A 5,221-nucleotide genomic window follows, 5' to 3' on the forward strand; every position below is an offset into this window, starting at 1 on the left:
GGTGGTTGTATGTGTTCAGAACTAATTAAAAATGTACATTTGCATATTCGAGACTGTCTTGCTAATTATATGCTTCAAGGCACAGTCTGTCTGGATACTCACTCTTGTGTTAGGATGAGTATCCCAAAATAACGCGCAGTCTTGTTACCCAGCACTGAGTTCTGACTATTTGCAGCCACAGCTCTGAAAAGCACGAGCCAGACTCTTAAGGCATTCTTAAAAATTACATATTTTGGGTTATGTCAATCACGAAGGAGTAAAAAGCTACAGTTGTCCCAGTACGGTGAATGCAATCCCACCGACAGAGACGCAGACAGATCCAAATCTGGTCCCCCGTCCCGCAGAAAGAATCGCTTACACGCTGTCTGGGCACATGCTGTTACCGGATAACGAGATGCAAAGCAGCGTACCGGCATTTTTCATTCAGAGCATAAATGCTCGTGGTGAAAGAACATTGAACTTTGGAGCTCATGAGAGGAAGCATCTGATCCGAAATTTGGCTTGCGCTGTGAAACAATTGGGATTGCCTGACAGCCGCATTCCTCCCTGGCGTACATTTATTCAGACAAGGGGACGTGGCTGGGAGGCCATATGGTGCCAAAGGGAGGCAAATTTGTTGACAAACCCTGGGACTCTGGTTTAATATCTACTGCCATATGGGATGGGCACAGAAGCTCCTCACATGACCTGCCACTGAACAAAACCACTTATTGGAGGGAAATTTACTGGGTTACTGGAGCAGTTATCCTACACGCCAAAACACTCGTTTCCTCTCGACCGCTGGCTGGAGGGGATGGCTGGGTAGGAAAGATGGCCCCGTAATGAGCCTAGTCCACCTAGATGTGCTGCCGTGAAAGAACAACAAACGGGCAGGAGCTGTTCCACCATAGTGAGCCCCAGGACAGAGGAGCTGCTCCACCACAGAGAGCCCCAGCACAGAAGAGCTTCTCCACCATGGAGAGCCCCAGCACAGAGGAGCTTCTCCACCATGGAGAGCCCCAGCACAGAGGAGCTTCTCCACCACGGAAAGCCCCAGCACAGGAAGAGCTTCTCCACCATGGAGAGCCCCAGCACAGAGTAGCTTCTCCACCATGGAGAGCCCCAGCACAGAGTAGCTTCTCCACCATGGAGAGCCCCAGCACAGAGGAGCTGCTCCACCACGGAAAGCCCCAGCACAGGAAGAGCTTCTCCACCATGGAGAGCCCCAGCACAGAGGAGCTTCTCCACCACGGAAAGCCCCAGCACAGAGGAGCTGCTCCACCACAGAGAGCCCCAGCACAGAGGAGGAGGTGATGCCCCAGCTCCACACGTTCTTGCCTGAGCTCCCCCCCGACAGACGCTACAGGCGCTGTGCATTCACATACCACTGCAGAGCGCTGTAAGCATCCCCAGCAGCCTATGCTGCTGGAAGAACATCTCCCAAAGACTCATGGACCAAGGCCTTAGACAGCACTAGACATGGCTTTGCAGAGTTCCCTGCAAAGGGAACTCTGCAAACAGGGAGTCAGGAGCTGTGGCTCAAGGAGCCGCAGCACTCCCATATAAAAAGCTACGCCGGGGCCAAGCAGTGTACGGGGAAACGTCTAAGGGTCGGGTCTTCTGGCTGCTCCAGAAGGAGCTACCCACCCTGCTGGCACAACCCTGCCCTGGCTGAGGCAATTTTTTGGAAGGAGATGCTAAGACCCCAGGGCAAGGTCCATTAACCAGGTCCTTAGCCATTGAAATTGTCTCTCTGCCTTTGGGTGACTACTGGATTTAGACGCCGGGTGGGTGCTGTGCATGAAAGAAGTGGGGGAAAGTGGGATGCATCAGTTTTGGCTGCCTAATCGCTCTCCTTCTTTCTCCTCCACGGCAGCTGATGTAAGAAAGGGGAATCCCACTGTGTAACAACAGGTACAAGAAAATAAAACCTATGATTAGAAAGATAAATGTATTCCAGTTAACATCGACGTGTTTCCAAGTGTGCTGCAATAGCCACGCATGAAAAAGTGTCTGAGATGCTTTTATGAGGAAACTTGAGTGCCTGAGCTGAATAACAAAAGCCAAAGAAAACTTAATAATAATGAATCAAAGTCTTTAAACAGCAAGGGTATGCTCCATTTAAGTGGCATCAGACTGCGCGTACAGTAAAACTTGTTATTAAAAACGCTCAAGCCTTTCCATACTTGTTTAATGCGGTATCGTTTCTCGTGCAAGGGCATGACGGATACAAAGTCTGTTCATCTGCTGAGCAGAGAGCCGTAAAAGCGCAGAATGTTAACACTTTAAAGAGTGTGCTTCTCGCCGGCTTCCTTCGTCACGAGCATCACCTAGCAGTAAAATCAGAGGAACTGAGGGGGAGAGAGTCCTTGCATACATCTTGAAATGCGTTATACAGAATTATTTTCAGCATTTCTCTGTTTAATCAGTTTCTCTGTCTGCACAACTCCTACACAGAGCACCAGAGGAGAGAGACCATTACAAAAAGAGGAAAAAAAGTATTTCAGTAAACCACAAAGTAAACTAGAGGGCAGCTGGAGAAATCCAGAGAATCCAGTCAGTTACAAAACAAAGCTAGAAGCCTTAGCAAGCTGCTTCTGTGCACTAGGAAAACAATTCCTGAGAGCTACCCAAGTTTTCTAAAAGCAAACACTTTGGACAATATAAATTGCCCTTTAAAGCAGCTGTTACAAAAGTTAAGGCTTGCGATTAAATATTATAACAATGCAGTTACAAAAGTAACAGGGAAAGCTCAGAGCTGGCCCCTCTGGTGTGTGAGGGGGCGGTGAGGAGGGGGAAGCACCGGCTCCCTACAGAGCCCCACTGATCCGTCAGTGGTACGGACACCAGCGTCCACACGGGGTCCTAATGATGGCAAAATATCCGAGACACAGGGACACGCGCTGCTCGGTGCTCGGGGATAAGCAGATTGCCAGATCTGGAGTCGGGAAAAACAGGTTTAGAAATAGCTTTTTTTTTAATAGCTGTTTTTCTGTCCTCCTCTCTAGTGCTTCCTAGGAGTTCTCCTTAATGAACAGTTTGTTCCTGCAGGACCTGGGATAACTGTCAGTGCCCTAATATTTCCCTTTCACTTCCCAGGTCTTATTATGACTGTGGATTTTATCATTTCCCGTGGGATTTAAGTTTTTCCATTGGGAAATGTCCCGTGGCTTTGGTCGTGGTGTCACCTAGAGCAGAAGCTCTGTAGATGCTTCTGGACTGTATGTCCCACATGACTGCTTGAACCTAAGGGGGCTCGGACTCAGCGCAGGCAGTCCTGTCCAGCCCAGTGTTTCTAGGAGGCCTGGCAGATCTCAGGTGCACGGTCCCACCACGACCAGACAGAAAATGGAGCAAACGTACACGGAGATGTGCGACATCTGATTCCACACTAAGGTGCCAAAACCAACGTTACAGGATTTGAAGAACTGGAGAAACTATCCCTTTATTTGCATGTGCAGCTGCTGCGATTATTGCACCACATGTGATACTGCGGAGGGGAAGGGAGCTTAAGTTAATAAAAGAGAAAACTCATTGTCTTGAATTATACAGAACTCATTACAATTTTCTATTTCAGCCAGGCAAAATCCGTGTTTATTGCATTTCTGTACAAATGGATTCATCCTTCCTTTTTAAAGCAATTAAACAAATTAGTGCCATTTTTATTCAGTCCGATTCATTAAGTGAAATTGTAAGTTTCAACGTAATTAGTAAATTTAAGACTTAGGGAAAGATGCTCCATTTTGCTTTAAAAATCCGACAGAAAGAGTTCATTTCCAGCAGACAGTTCAGGATGGGCAACAACGGCTGTGAATGTGAGACAACTGTGCCACCTGCAGACTGCCTCAAACTCTGGAAAATGGAACAAAATGGAACTCCATCCCAGAGGCGAGACTGGCTACACGGCCGGGCAAGTGACCGGCCAATGTGATTTCACAACCAAACAAAAACCAGTACATTTGATAAGACTGCGACATCGTAGACCCCCAATGATTTAAAATAAATGATGTACAAAACGCTGAAGAAATATAAACTCTGCCTTCATTTTTGAAGAAACATCAGTGTACTCTTCAAATCAAATTTAATTTCTAATATATAATCTACAATGCCTTACAAAATATGCTAAAAATATTTTTCACGTGTAAGTGAAACTTAGGTATCTTTAAGTTTTATACTTGCATATCACAGCTGACGCAAGAAATGTGGCCCCATAAATGTGAGGTGAGTGGGCAGGAAAATACCACTGAATCATACAGGCATCTTTGGGGAATTTTGCTCTCAGTATTTGCAAAGTCCTACCCTTCTAACAGACATACAGCTGCTGTAACACTGCTGTGCCTCACTTTTCCACGAGTTCTCGTGTTGAAGAAGTCAAAAATAGGCTCTGACTAATGCGCTGACACTACCGTGATGATGACTAAGGCTCACGACTACTCCAAGACGCGGCTCTAAAACATATGACTGTGCATATTCCAAAAAGCACATGGTGCTGGGTACGAAACCACTGACTCACACCCTGCCTGGTGTGGGCGAGTTCATCTGAAGTCACATCACTCCTCAGAGAAAGCAGCTCGTAGCTCCCAGGTTCCTGCAAGCAGCTGTTGATGGCTGCCCACGGCGGGTACAGGCCCAGGTCTCAGGTGTGCCCAGAGAGGGGCTTTGTGGGGAGCCCCCACCCCCCGGCTGCACAGCCCTGCCTGTGTGGCTGTGGGGAAGGCGGCATGCCCTCCCCGCCCTCGGGAGGGCCTGCACCCGCCTCAGCCACACATCCCCAAGCCATACTCCCCACAAGCCGTACCCTCGCTAAGCCATACCCCTCCCAGCCGTACACCCCCAACCGCGCCCGCCAGCCGTCACCTCCTCAGCCGCACCCCCCCACAGCCACGCTCCCTCAGCACCCGCTGCCGGGCGCTCTCTTCCCCGCCCTCCACCCCTCCTCACGCCCACTGAGGCGACGAAGCCCGTGCCTTCGGGCAGCTTTTACAATCGGGTTTTGACACCGGGAGGGAAACACGGAGCGCTGGCGGCTGCACGGGAAGAACGGGGAGCAAGCGGCGAGCAACCGACCCCGCCGCCACCGCCTCAAGATGGCGGCCCGTAACGTCACGAGCAGCCCACGGCACCTCCACCCCGCCCCGCCCCGCCCAGGGGAGGCGGGGCCGGGGGCGGGGCCTCCGCGCGGGGCCACCGGTAGCCCCGCCCCTGCGAGGCCCCCGGCCGGCCGGGCTGCCCCGGCGAGCGC

The sequence above is a fragment of the Ciconia boyciana genome, chromosome 10 (genome assembly GCF_034638445.1).
Source record: "Ciconia boyciana chromosome 10, ASM3463844v1, whole genome shotgun sequence".
Taxonomy (NCBI): domain Eukaryota; kingdom Metazoa; phylum Chordata; class Aves; order Ciconiiformes; family Ciconiidae; genus Ciconia; species Ciconia boyciana.